Source organism: Notamacropus eugenii, chromosome 5 (assembly GCF_028372415.1).
Source record: "Notamacropus eugenii isolate mMacEug1 chromosome 5, mMacEug1.pri_v2, whole genome shotgun sequence".
NCBI classification, from domain to species: domain Eukaryota; kingdom Metazoa; phylum Chordata; class Mammalia; order Diprotodontia; family Macropodidae; genus Notamacropus; species Notamacropus eugenii.
In genome coordinates, this window is record NC_092876.1 from 22,132,413 (window position 1) to 22,147,984 (window position 15,572).

The 15,572-nt window shown below is 38.5% G+C and overlaps 1 pseudogene; it reads right to left on the reverse strand.

The window, feature by feature from the left end:
• Positions 1 to 13,214: 13,214 nt before the first annotated feature.
• Positions 13,215 to 13,670, reverse strand: LOC140508382 (M-phase phosphoprotein 6 pseudogene; annotated as a pseudogene).
• Between the last annotated feature and the right edge of the window lie 1,902 nt (positions 13,671 to 15,572).

Consider the following 15,572-nt stretch of genomic DNA (forward strand, 5'->3'; position numbering starts at 1 on the left):
CCATTGCCCAAAGAGAGAAAAAGCATCTTTGATCTGCATTCAGAATGCCTCCTGATAGAGTAATGATCTCTATCTCTCCATCATTTGCAGCTACAGAAAGTAGGGGTTGGTTTCAAAGTGTCTTTGATTGACTGAAGCAGCCATGTGGACCTGGGCATCTACAGCCTGCTCGTATTGGTTGCCATTGCTGTCAGGGATGGTTTCATCAATGATTTCAAGACCATGATCATCGGTGCTCTTGTCATTCACTTTCATTATCTTCAGCAGTCCAGTATACAGATGGGAATTAGGAATACACAAAGACACCTTCCAAATCTCTAAGTTGTACTGCAACAAATGGGGCTGGAAATGGAAGTTCCATGAAATCTTCATGAGAACTACACTGATATGAACTGCTATTGGTGTCACTTAAAGATGGCATGGCAAGATATTGGGCCAGCATAGAACCTGAAAGTATTGCTTCATTATAATTTGTTTGGTTGCTTGATTCACTCTCTGTATGCAATTCTTTTTCCCCTCCCATTTCCAAAACTTGTTCACTTCTTTCTTCAGATTCTCTATGTGCTAACTCAGAGTTTCCATCTTCCAAGTAAAGGAAGTGAAAGGAAGTAATATGTACTACTTTTATTTTTTTTTGCAGGAACTGCAGTGTGAAAGGGAGGAATAGAGAGTGGATAATCTCAGGAGGAGGGAAAGGCAAGTGGTCTCAAAATTTCATGTGAAATTAACACAATTTATTAATTTAATTAATTAATTTAATAGTAATTAATTAATTCACAATTTATGTAAACTTAATATGGATATTTAGTTTACACGATGGCAATATATAATATAACAAATTCCTTCCCATTCTAGGGAGTACTGACTGCCTACTGAGTGCATAGTAAGATCCTATTAAGTAAAGCATTCAGTGCTGGATCTCTCCAGTGTTTTTTGGTTTCTAACTCAGGGTAAAAAGTTGACCATAGTCACAGAACTATGACCATGTCACAAGTACTATTATGAAACCCATATTCTATTGACTCCCACTCCCCTCAAAAGGACAGCTCTCTGTTTTCACAGATCTGTAACAATAAAGACATTTTCCCAGGAGAAAACCTGCCTTGGATATCCTGGTAGGAGGTTTCTAAGGCAGGAACACAACTCCAGATAGAATCTAGTCTCTGAGCAGAGACTTCTCAAATTGAGCCAGTGCTGGCCTTTTATAATTCTTTTCCTTCCAAGGTTTTCCTCCCCTTTTCCATTTACATAAAGAAAGTGTGAATTGCAACCCCTCAGGAGTGGTCTAGTATAAAAATCACTTTGTTCCATTTCACCAATTACCACCTCTCAATTCTTGGTTACCCTTTACCCTCTCAGCTTAGCACCTCATTTAATTAACATTTAACTCAGTAATCCATTTGAATATATCACTCTTCAGAAAAAAATGAAGAGGGATTTTACTCACTGGATGAATTATTCACACCAGGCTCCTAAGCACCTACTAATGGGAGGTACTTAGACAAAGAAAGGCTTCAGAGCTTCTTGTCAAATGATCACACATGTAACCAAAAGGTTTACAAAAGGCTTCCACTGTGTGAGTAAACCAACCTAAGCCCAAACTCCGCTTTTTCTGAACTTTGAAGTATTATGGACAAGGAGGGAGTTAGTCTCCTTAGGAGCCTTAGACCTTGGGGCAGGGAAGTCACATGGGTAACTATGGAGTCAAAAACCAACTAACTGGGTGAGGGACCACCAGATGGTGAAAAACGTATTAACAGTTTACTTCAAAAAAGACTACTGCTTTCATAAATAGCATTGTTTATTATTTATTATGGAGGAAAGTCTACCATTATTATATAATCTACACATTTTAACACTTTGTCAATTCATCAATCTGTTGAAATTATTTTTGATTTTTTTAAAATAAATACAATTTGTCATATAGGAAGGCCATCTGGGAGGGAGAGGAAAAGGGAAGCTTAGAATAACTCTGGTAATATTAAGAATAGAAAATATCATTCTAATTTTTTTATTTTAATTTTTTTGTCTTTCCATTCCACAAGCTTTTGAGTTTTAAATTTTCTCTCCCTTTCTAACCTCTCCCCTCTCTAAGTATGTGTGCATTCTGATATAGCCTCTACATATACATTCATGAAAATTAAAAATATTTTCACAGTAGTCACATTAGAAAAAAAAGTAGAACAAATGGGAGGAAACATGAGAAAGAAGAAACAAAACAAAACAAAAAAGAGAGAGAGAGTGATCAAATAGTATGTTTCGACCTGCATTTAGACTCTAATTCTTTATCTGGAGGTGGATAGCATTTTCTATCACGAGTCTTTTGGAGTCGTCTCAGATCTTTGCATTCCCGAGAAGAGCTAAGTTTATCAAAATTAGTCATTGCACAATGTGCCTGTAACTGTGTCCAATGTTCTCCTGGTCCTGCTCTTCTCACTCAGCATCAGTTCATATAAGTCTTTCCAGGTTTTTCAGAAGTCCACCTGTTCATCATTTCTTTCTTTTTTTTTTTTGGAGGGGGGAAGGCAAGGCAATTGGGGTTAAGTGACTTGCCTAAAGTCACACAGCTAGTAAGTGTCAAGTGACTAAAGCCCAATTTGAACTCAGGTCCCTCTGACTCCAAGTCCTCCAGACTTCTTATAGCACAAGAGTGTTCTATTACATTCAGATAGCACAACTTGTTCAGCTATTTCCCATTGATAGGTATGGGAAATAATTCATTCAGACTCCAGAGGGGTGAAGATAAGAGAAAATTTTATTAATGCAACTGCAGTAGAGGGTGCCTCATAAAGTAGACAAACCCTCCAGAAACAAAAGTAATCCCAAAACCCATGCCTGACCACAGAGTTCCCCCTGTCTCACCATTGGCTGGTTAATACAGGGAGTACAATTTTCTGATATGCCTACTATAGACTTTCCCCTGACATGTCCCCCCTTCTGCTAGATGTACTGTATGACCATTAAAATGAAAGTTTACCTCTCCCAGAGGAGAAGTTAATATTCATGAGCTTATGCACGAGTATTCCAAGCAAGACTTTTACTCTATTGACTCTATTGACTACTAACCTCAAAACAAAATGAATCCTTGCTTTGCCTCTTATCTTCTGTGTGACACATAACTCCTTTGTTATGTCTCCCATTCTGCTGAATCTTATTCTGAATTTATGGAAACAAATTTCTCTGTTATATCTCTCAATTTTCCCTCTTCTTCTCATGAGCTGTGAATTAGTCTGGATGAGGGGTCAGGCCACATGATCTGGTCTGGACATTCTGGAAAGTAATTTATTTTCCTGGCATGACAAGAACATTACCAAATTGTATATACCCTTTCATCAGTCTATGCCATTACAAGTCTTCTATGTCAAAGAAATGGAAGAAAGAGGAAAAAGAGTTATGTATAAGTACAAGACTATTTATGACAGATCTTTCTGTTGTAGCCAAAGACTGGAAACTAAACAATGTTCTATTGGGTAATGATGAAAGAAGTTGTGGCATATGAATGTAATGCAATAATATGTCATAAGATATGATGAAATGGACACTTTCAGAGGAAACTGGGAAGACTTCTATGAACTTAAGGAGAATGAAGTGAAAGAACAGGGAGATGAACCTCTGCAACAACATTATAGAGAAAAAACATCTGTGACAGACTGGAAGACTGATCAATACAATGATAAATGAGATCAAAATAAAGTAAGCTACTAACTCTGACAAAGAGGTGATGGACATGAATTGCAGAAAGATACATATTTTTTTGGACATCCTAATAAGGGCATTTGTTTTGCAAGAATATATACCTGTGCATTGAGGGATTTTTTTTTCTCAAAAGGGGAAAGGCTAGTGGGAGGGACTATTAAAAATATCTGTTACTTAAAAGTTAAAAAGAAAAAAAAGATGTGATCGCTGAGCCTTTGTTGGTGATATGTGAAAGACCATGGATAATAGGGGAGGTCCTCTAAGGTTGAAGAATGACACATGTCTGAATTTTCAGAAAAGGAAATAGAACAAGGTCTGTAAAATTTCTGACATAAGTTTGACTTCATTTCCTGGGAAAATTCTAAAATGCTTGTTAAAGAGATGTCTGGTAAACATATAGAAAGGGAAATGATGATTTAAAAAAAGCCAGGCAGCAAGAAGTTGATGAAGAAGGGGTTGTATCAAATTTCATGTTCTTTTTTGACAGAATTATTCAACAAGTATTTGAAGTCAAACTGTGGATGTAGTTACCTAAATTTTAGTCAAGTTTTTGATAAGGCATCTTACTTTATTCTTGTGGAAAAGAAGCATAGACGTAGATTAGACAATAACACAATCTGATGAATTTGAAACTGATCAGCTGGCCAGTCTAAAAGAGATGTTCATGGCCCAATGTCCTTGTCATAGGCAGTCTCCAGTGGACTGTGCCAGTGATCTCTGTTTGGCCTTGCACTATTTCTCAGTGACATGGAAAAAGGTATAGGTGATAGTATGATCCTCAGATATTCAGGTGACATAAAACTGAGTTAACACTTTGGATTAAAGAATCAAGCTCTAAAATGATTGGGACAGGATGGAGTATTGGGTTGAATCAAGTAACATGAAATTCAACAGGAATAAATATGAAATCTTGCTCTTAGGCACAAAAATCAACTTTTTAAGTATCAGATGGAAGAGGGATGGAGAGGGAGCAGTGGCTCTGAAAAAGGCCTGGGGGTTTTAATGGATTGCAAACTCAAGATGAGTCAGCAGTGTGGTATGGTAGCCAAGAAAGTTGGTATAGTCTTAGGATGCACTGAGGGGCACTGAGTCCACAATTATGGAAGTCTTAGGCTCATTGCATTCTGCACTTGTCAGGGATGTACTCACCCCTCATCAGTACCCTTTACCCTTCTTCTTGGAGGGTGGAGTGATGAGCTATTTAAAGAGAGACACCAGGCTACCCATCTCTTCACTTCTCTTCTAGGTATATTCCTTAGGATTTATCCATCAAGCAACACCTCCCAGCTCACCACTTCTCAGTTTTCAACTGGCTTTTGTGTGAAAAAACAATGGGTACCATTGAATAGTGAATACTTGAATAAATTGTAGCAGATGAATGTAATGGAATATCACGGTATTGTAAGAAACAAAGAATATAATGAATTCATAGAAATGTAGGAAGACCTCACTGAAGTGATGTAGAGTTAAGAAATCAAAATCAAGACACTGTCTACACAATGTTACAATACTGTAACCAATAACATCACTGAAATGACAGTCAAGCAGACTAATTATAAAGATCTGAATCACTGAGAATTAATGATGAAACACATTGCTCTCTCCTCCCTCATCCAGCGTATTTGAATATCAAGTCTTAGATGGGAGTGGGTGTAGGCATGCAGAAGGTATGGGCCAATCCTGAACTCTCTGCGTGCTTATGGGGTCACCTTGTGACAATGATTCATTAAAGTTTGGGGTAGTTAAGTGGTACAACAGATAGAGTGCTGGACTTGAAGTCAGGAAGACTCATTTTCCTGAGTTCAATCGCAGACACTTACCAGCTGTGTGACCTTGGCCAAGTCACTTCATGTTGTTTGCCTCAGGTCCTCATCTGTAAAATGAGGCGGAGGACAAAGTGGCAAACCACTTCAGTATGTTTGCCAAGAAAACCCTCAAAGGGATCACAAAGCGTCATGACTCAACAACAAAAAACTGACTTAATAGAACCAAATCTTTCTCATCCTTGCTATTGTGCATGACAACCAATAGACTTCTTGTTATTCAGCACTCATTTTAAAAAAAAAGAAAAGACCTTCCACCCTTGCTCTTGACTCAGCACCGACTCCAAGGACTTGTCTTCAATTCAGCAGTCTAATCATTCTCTTCCTGGGTCATTTTCCTTGTGCTGTGAAACAATAGTTGATCAAAGCCTCATCCATTTCTTTTCATCTCCTCCTGTCTTCATGGGTCTCCACCTGACTTTTCTCCTTTCCTCAGTTGAGACCACTGCTGAAATCTCCTCTATTAGCTCCACTGTCTCAGATCTACCCAATCCCCTTCTCTTCAATTCCTTCCCCCACCTACTGGCTCCTTCTGAATATTCTCTTGCCACCAGTAAACTCTCATCATGGCCCAGATGTTCTCCTTTCCACTATCAGGGCACAGTGACTGAACTCCACTCCTACCATCCTGATTGTGGTGAAAAAACATAGAGGTGACACTCCATCCTTATGTCAGCCCCATGTCTTACATCCCAATGGGATCCTCTTATTCTAAAGTCAAAAGGCAGAAATTATTACATATGCACTTATTAGGTGCCTAAGCTGTGCCAAGCATTGGACTAGGTGCTGGGAATACAAACATACATGAAACAATGTCTGCTCTGAAGAAGCTTATATTTTTTAGAAGGTGGTAAACACAAAATCTGTACAGAGTGGATACAAGGTAGTTTTGGTCTGAGAGAAGTCCTAGAAGAGAATTCTGAGGAAGGAAAGAAAGAAGGAAGGAATGAAAGAAGGAAGAGAGGAGGGTGGAAGGGCGAAATGAAAGAAGAAATCAGGGGGGAGCTGCACAAGTGGGAGCGGGAAGCTCCAGTTCTCAGGCAGACTCTTACCTTTCCAGGCTCTCTCCCACAATTCCCTCGGCCCATTTTCTGCCAGATGCTCTGCCATCTCCCAGGCCTCCTGCTCCCCATGAGGACTGACCAAGAGACCAGGCACTTTTGTGCAATTGGTCCCCTCCAGGAAGCCCCCGGGGCTTTCACCACATACAGCCTGAAAGTCTTCAACTTCTCCTACATCAGGGGCTCCAAGTGCTGAGCCAGCAGGCAGCGGACAGTCTCGACCATCGCAGGCCCCCCCGGCTTCCCTGCCTCAGATTAAATGTGACTAGATGGAAGAGAGGGTGAAAATCACGTGGTAGGGACTAAGTAACCTCAGTAGGACTAGGCCACTCCTTTCGAACTGGGATTCAAAGCTCTAGGACCAGCAGAGGCCCGGGGACCTTTAAATTTTCTCCTAGAACACTGATCAAAGGGGAAAGAGGAGGATTGTATTTGGGCTCAGGGTTCAGGATTCCTTTTTTTTTTTTTTTTTTTTTTTTTTTTGGGCTGTTAACTCTTAATGGCCTGGACAGCTCCCAGGACCTGGTCAGAGGATTCAGGGCACCTGGGGCTGTGACTGATGAGTGAGGCTGCAAGACACTCCTCACCCCAAGCCAGATATTTGCATCTTCCCTTCTTCCAGATGAACTTCCAGACCACATCGAAGTAATGACTTGGAATTTGAGTGCCTGGGTTTAAATCCCACCTATGACAGTTACTATCTATTTTACCTTAGGCAAGTCACTTAACCTCCAGAGGCTTCAGTTTCCTCATCTATAAAGTACAGGGCAGGAATTTGACTTAATGACAGATGCCTGTCTTTTCACAAATATTTGTGAAGTATTATCACAATGTCTACTGTATGGAAGGGGCTTAAAAGTTAATTGAATTGAATTTCAAGGTGCTTAATAAATGGTGTTTCCTCCCCTACCCTTTCAGCTCTGGATCTGTGATTCAATGATCACTTAGTTCTTTCCTGAACTATGTAGATCAACTTGTCTCCTCTCTGATAATGGGCATTCTTCTAATTTTATACTGTTCCCTTATTACTATGACTAACCTTTCTACAACTAGATAGGAGATAACCCTTGAGCTGAGCTTTGAAGGAAACTCTGCTCAGTATTTAAAATAACAAGAGTTGCTAATGGGTCAAAACCTGTGGGTAAAACAGTTGTTCAATGGTTTTCTACTCTTTGTGACTCCATTTGGAATTTTTCTTGGCAAAGTTATTGGAATGGTTTCTCATTTTCTTCTACAATTCATTTTACAGATGAGGAACGGAGGCAAAAAGTCACACCTCTATTAAGTGCATGAGGCCAGATTTGAGTTCAGGAAGTTGATTCTTTCTTCACTCCAAGCCCAACACCCCATCCACAGTGCCACCTAGCTGACCCATATGAGCAGTACTTAACCTCTTTGGAGTGAACCCAGAAAATTAGAAAGGCAAACACTGTTCTCCCTTTTGTTATATCCAAAGACAACAAAGTTGCTTCTTTTGTTTAGGCTATACTGGAAGAAAACAAGCTCAAAGAAGGGTTAGGGTCTTCCCTTGAGAAGAATGGGAAGATTATAACTGCCAACAGAGAGAATGCAGAATTAGTAAATTCTTATTATCTTTTTCTCTCAGGTCACATATACCATCAGTTACCAAATTTTGATGTTTCTACCACCACAGTGGTTCTCACATCTATCTCCTGCTCTGTATTGCTACACCCTCTCCCCATCAATTCAGCCTCTAACATTCTCCTCCTCACCTGGCTAGGCAATAGCCTCCTCATTCATTTCTACCCTTCAGGTCCCTTACTTCTCCCATCTATCCTCCCCATTGCTGCTGCCTGTGATATTCCTAAAACACATCTCTCTGTGTCACTACTCAAAAACTACACTGGTTCCCTATTGCCTCTAGGATGAAATATAAGTACCTGTCTTTGGCACTTAAAGTCCCTCACAGGTCCTAGTGAGGAAAAAGTAGTAATATTACATGTATGGTTAGACTCAAGTCTGTCAGAAACAATTTTATTTAAATTATTATAAGGAACAATTTTATTTAAATTATTATAAGGAGGATTTTGTTATTCTTTTTTTAGGTAACAGGACCCTAGATATTAGTTGCCAGGCTCATGGGTTGAAAATAATTTCTACTGAAACTGCACAGTGAGATATAAGGATGAAGTAACATAAAGTTGTGAAGCTATTGTTGATAAATTGTCTTCTTTGTCTGTTAACCTATAAATCAAGTGAGCACTGGTCATTAAGTGGCAATTTGGGCAACGTGTAGAAGAATGCATGTATGTCTGCCTCAAACAGACCCGTTTGATTTAAGAGAGTGAACAAGCTGGAATGCTATGCCTTTCTGCTCTGGTCCCATCAAGATGTATGAGTTGTTGCTCCCTGTTCTTTCTGGCCCCTGCAAGAAGGGTGATTAGGGGAGCCTGTAGGAGTTGGTGCTTCTATCATCAGGAACCCATTGAGAAGAATAGACAAGATTAAAGTAAGCTTATTTAACCCTTCTGAAGCTCTCTTCCTGTCTTTCTGGATGCCCAGATCAAGAGTGAACCTGTTAGAGGTTGGAGTTCAAAATCTTCTGTGTCTTCCATGTAACAATTATCATTATTCAATGTCAAAGCCCTTTCTGCATTGGAGAGAGAAGTTTCAAACTGTAATGATTCCCTTCATGTCCTTTGTGACTCTGTATCACAAGGTGATTTGAGGTAACCTTTATAAAAAATCTTGAACAAAGAAAGGATCATTATATGTTTTCAGTCAAATAACATTAACCTAGTTGAATTCATCTCTACATGATCTACACAGAACAAATAAACATAAACAACAATCTATTTTGAAAGAAATGATTATTATTAAACAATAATTTGGGGAGATCCAGAATTCTCTCCTTCAAAAGATCTGATTTTAAAAAGTTTGGTCTTCTGAAGGACATTGGTAGCAAGGTGACTGGACTAGCTTTCTTCTTCAAGATCCCAACCTGGTTTGGCTGAGGCATATATTCTTTGAATAGATAGCCCAAAGCTGGGGGTGGTTTGGGTATTGAGATAGTTTCTCTGTCCAAGGGCAACATGATGCCACTCTCAATCTCTCATTTTAATATAGTTCACTTCCCATTGTATAAATCAATCAGTTCCTCTTCCAAAAGAATGTGTAAGCCCTGAGCCTTCCACTACAGTCTTTGGGCTAAGAGAGATGGCCAAATGACTATCCATTTATTAACAATGAGCTGTTTAAATTCCCCAGAAGTTATGTCTCTTGAAACTTTTTTAATCATCACAATTTCATTCCTATATCAATTTTGGTATTCTATACTGACTGAATTCAGAAATAAATTTTTTAATATTATACTTCTCTACTTTCAAATCATGTTTCAAATTGTCAGATGTGCTTTGATTTTCTTTTCCCATCTCCCCCTTGTTGTCCTTTTCTTGGACGAAATTATTGATTGTTTTGATGATTTGTTGTTTGACCCACCCATTCTTTAGGATTAAATTATATAGTTTCCAATTCATTTTTAGTCTATCTTTCCATGGCCCTTTATTATATGTAATTCTTAATGCATCATGATCTGAAAAGGATGCATTTAATATTTCTGCCTTTTTGCATTGGATTGTGAGGTTTTTAAGCCCCTGTACATGGTCAATATTTTGTGTAGGTGCCATGTACCACTGAGAAAAAGGTATATTCTTTTCTATCCCCATTCGATTTTGTCCAGAGGTCTACCATATTTAGCTTTTCTAAATTTCTATTCACCTTCGTTTTTCTTGTTTATTTTGTGGTTAGCATCTAATTAAAATCATCAGCAAGCATTATATGTCATGGGGATAAGCTAGAAACATTGGAGGTGAAACAAGGATGTCCATTATCACCACTGCTATTCAATATGATACTAGAAACATTAGCTTTAGCAATAAGAGAAGAAAAAGAAATTGAAGAAATTAGAACAGGCAAAGAAGAAACTAATGTCTAGCTCAGAGAGGGGGAGGTTGAGGTCCCCCACTAGTATGGTTTTGCTGTCTATTTGCTGTCTATTTCTTCCTGTAATTCTCTTAGTATCTCCTCTAAGAATTTGGATGCTATACCATTTGATGCATATGTGTTCAGTAATGAGATTACTTCATTGTCTATGGTGCCTTTTGTTGAATGTAGTTTCCTTCCTTGAGGCAGCTAGGTGGTGCAGTGGATAGAGCACCAGTGCAGTGTCAGGATTAAATACATGAAGACTGGCAATAGGTCTTGAATTTGGCCTTACAATAAAGTTAGATTGGACCAGTTCAGAAGGGGAGAAATGTTCTGATTCTGATTCAGTGATATATTTATCTCAAAAGTCTTGGCGAAGAAGATTTGGTGTAGTTGAATTCTTGGGGATGTCATGAGCCAGTATCCAAAAGCACTGGAGTGATCCAGAATCAATTGCTTTCCTTGTCAGGTTCTACCTATGCACTCAGTAGGCACTAGTCAGCCAGGAGGCATCTATTAAGCACTTACTATATGCTAGGCAGTGAGTTAAATGCTGGGGATACAAAGATTCCTAACTTCTGATGGCTTTCTCATTATTGGAGAGAGAAAAAGAAAGACTCCAAGCTTTTTATCTAAGGCTTAACTCTTGTTCCATTAACTACCAGTTCCACAATGGACACACACAGCTCTTATCTAAGAAAACCCATTTATCCAAATTAGCAACCAAATGGAAATCAGAGACAACTACCTAGGAACTGAATTTATTGAGGAAAGGATGAGACTGCCCTGGAGGTCAGTAGATAATAGCTACCAGAATCTTGATTGTCTGATAGAGACAGAGTGAAATTCAAATACATGTCTTTGTGAGTGCATGAAAATTGAGTGAGAAGGAAGAGAGCTTAAGATCAAAGTTAGTTTATCATCTATGGAGCAGATATTCCAGAGAGTACAGTGGAACAGTGGACAGAATGGGACAGTGGGAGAACTTAGGTTGAGGGGGAGGATGTTATTAAGGGTGCTAGCAATCTGTGGTCAGTGGGGGGATAAAGAGTGTGGTTTGATTAATGAAAACTGGGGGTTGAGAATCATGGAAATGGGAAAAGTATAACAGGGTGAAAGTATGGTAAACATTGAAGAAGGAGTTGAAGTAGGTTTTTATAGTCCCTAGGTCTATAAAAGTGTCTCTAGATACTTACTCCTAGAACATCAGTCTGTGTGGCTGGAAAGGGGGGGATAATTTTCACTCTGAGGCACTTCACTCCAAATTAAATTTGTGACCGCAACACCTTGTCAGTTGAACTTGCACAGCATTGTCAGATACATAGAAAAAAATTTCAATCATACTATTTACAAGGATGGTAGTCTTCTTTAAAGCATTTTATTTCTTTTTTTTTCCATCATCTGAATTTATCCCAATAATCCTGCTCCATAACCTCAGAGAGCCATTCTACAGAATAAAGGATATTTATTATGGAAGGGGAAATTGGAAAAAAAAATCAGCAAAGCTAATTAACAGAGCAAAAAGAAATTTGTAACTCCACTGGTTTCCCACCTCTGCAACAAAATTAGGTTGAGGTGTCTTCTCAAATCTTTTATTTAGATCCATTCCAAAAAACCTTGTTTATATGAAATTGGCAGTGGTGGTCTGAAGAATTGCTCCTTTACAAAGAGAACTGAGTGATGAGAGGGGCCAAGCAAAGTGTTGCTTCAGGTTGCTCCTGACTTGATGGAAAGGCAGATCTGGAGACAGGTGTTATTTTATTTTATTTTTTTAAACAATCTTCTGCTGAAACATTTCAGGGGCATGGTTGGTTGCTGAGTTGGTCATTGAGGTAGTGATTCAGTCTTAGGAAGGCAGCACCCTATGTACCTTTTAAGCGGACAGGAAACATGGCAGTCTGTTGGGCAGTTGGTGCTGCTCTAACTGCTGATACAAGTCTATAATTTCTACAGGTATCAAGGATATACTTTCATGAGTGAATTTCATAGTGTTGGTGGTGAACCAGTAGAGGGTGTAGTTGTATTGTCCCAAGATCCAGGCCATGGCCAGCAACAGGAGAGTCAAGTGAAGAAATTGGCAGAGGTAATGACAACTTTTCCTTTTTTTGAAAAAAAAAAAGTTTATTTCAGGACATATTTTTCCGTCTTTAGGAGCTGCAAACATTCATCCAGACAAATATGCAGAATGCTAGAAGCAGTAACCTCATGAGAGCAAGTAAATATTTTGCAGAATGGGAATTATTATGATTCATGATAGCATTTCCATCCTGTTCATATGTACACATAAATGAATTCCCTATAAAAGACCTGTGCTATAAAATTTCCTTATTCCAAAATGAATTTATTGCCTTGTCTTAATTAATATTTTAAAATAAAATATAAACATATCAAGGGCACTTTAAATGGTACTGTCCTTTTGTATCCAAGATTTTGAATAAATGATCAGGCAGAGGAAACAACTGTTCTCTCAACTCAAATACTTTAGGGAACAATTTCCTATTACATTTAATAGATCAAGGCTAAAAGACCCAATGGTCAATGACAACCCCTAGGCAAGGATGCATAACATCCATCACACATCTGTTTCTGGAACAGCATATGTTTTCAAAAGTTACAAATTTCTTTATAAATAAATATAACATTATGCAACCAACTCTAATTAGAAATAGTCATTTTGCTTAGTTCACTCCTAAGGCTTCAAAAATGTCTTTTTAGCTTTAACTGGTTTTATGTTACTATTTTCATCTTCATCATATTGTGCTCGATCTCTCTTTTTAGCAAACTTCTTTTCAATTGTGCCTATCAAAGTTTCATACTTTCTGGCCATTTCTTCATCAGGCACATCAGCCTCCATTGCTACATCTTCAACTTCTTCCTCTTTGTGTTTAACATTCATTTGGACCATTAATTTCTCAATTTCTGGATTAAACCCTCTGAATGACATTCTTCCATACAAAAGATCTTCACAAAGCATAAAGCTCTGCTCTTCTATTATGAAACTCTCTTTCTCCTTAAGTTCAGATAAATCCAAGTACCAGTGTTCTTCACTGATTCTTTTCTTTTCTTCTTCTTCTTCTTCTAGTTGCTTTTTAGTTTCTGCATTCAACCCTCTTTGCATGAACTTCATTCGCATCAGATTCTTTGACAGCCTGCATGCCGCCATGGCACCTCCACCAGCTGTCCACTCAAACTGAGCCAATCCTGGCCTTTTATATTCCTATTCCTTTCAAGATTCTCCTCCCCTTTCCTGTTTACATAAAGAAGATGTGAATTTCCAACCCTATCATGGTCCAGTAGAAAAATTCCTTTGTTTCCCCTGACCAATCACCGCCCTCAGCTCTAGGTTGCCCTCTCAGCTCTCTATTTAGCATCCATTTAATTAACATTTAACTCTGGAATGCTTTTAGGTACACCACTCTTCAGAAATAATAAAGTGAGAGTTTACACCCTCTATGAACTGACCAGGCCCTCTTCTAAGCACCTAACTAGGTGCTAAGTACCTAAGGTACTTAGGTTAAGGAAGGCTTCCATTTTCTTGCAGGGAAGATAGTCTTTTGACAAAGGAGAAAGGCTGACAAAAAGAACCCAGTGCCTCAGTAAGAAAAGCAAGAGTCAAACTCGCTTTTTCTGAACTTTGGACTAGACAACTATTATCTATTAGGAAGGAAGAGAGGTGAGTAGAAGAGATGATTAAGAAGGAAAAGAGGAAATAGAGGCAATTTCCAAGGGACAAGGGAGCTATCTACATGCTACCTACAGAGGGAAGAGTTAGTGTCAAAGTTACTGGGTTGAAATATCAGTATGGGCCTGGGCAGAAGCTTTTGCCCTGTATTTTCTTTGCCTGCACTATCAGATAGTATTAACTAATAACTTGCCCCTTATCTGATAATCAGAGTATTCTCCACTCTTCTACCTTTTGATAACTAATCACTGAGAGGAGAATCACTTCATTAGGTAGCTTTTCTGTGGGTTACTTCAAAGACAGATTGTAGACTGAGGAAGTGAAGACAACCACATTCCTTTTTCTGGAAGATGGAATATGAAGGAGAAAAATTTGAGGATGGATCATCTGAGGAGAAGGCAGGGACAAGTGGTCTCAAAATTTGAACAAAATGACGTGGAAATTGTCATGGCAAAATAGAACAAAATATAATTATAATTACTTCTGAATTGTTTTAAATCTGTTAAGGGCACCTAGGTGGAGCTGTCTGCCAGGTACTGGGCCTGAAGTTAGAAAGACTATCTTCCTGAGTTCAAATGTGACCTCAGAAGCTTACTAGCTGTATGATCCTGTTTACCTATTTGTCTCACATCTTAATCTATAAAGTGAGCCAGAAAAGAAAGTGGCAAACCACTCCAGCATCTTTGGCAAGAAAACTCCCAAATGGGGTCATTTTGAAGAGTCAGACATCACTGAACAACAACAAATCCTGACTTTCATTCACTCTTTCAATGATTCAGGACCCCCAATTGTCATTTACCAAGCCACCTTTCTCAACCACCACTGGCAAGTGACTAGTTCCTTAAGAATCAATAACACTAGGAAGTAGGTGATACTCTTATCCCCACATTTTACAGTGAAGGTAATTGAGGCAGGTGGAGGTTAAGGAACATGGCCAGCAATGTAACTTCTCGTAAATATCTGAGGCCCTAGAGAGTAGTATTCTTTCTCCTTCTGAGACTGTGTACTCCAAATTAAAAAACATAACTGCAAGTGCCAATCACTTGAATTTGCACATCCAAATTGGACTTATAAAACCTCACAACTTTAAAATGTTCTTCCTTTCTACAGGAATCTTTACTCCTTTGCCAATCATATCCTAGAATTCAAGTAAACAGAATTGGTACAGATTCTAATGAACATTCACATTTTAAAATATTATTTGTCATGTACAGAGAAAGTGACAGGCACAAATTATTTACACGAATAGTAGTCTTTTTTAAAAGAAAATTTTACTGATATCCTTTGTTTTTTCCATGACTAGAATTTCTCCTAGTATTCTTTCCCCATCCTATACAAGATAGCCATTCCATATTACTAATATTT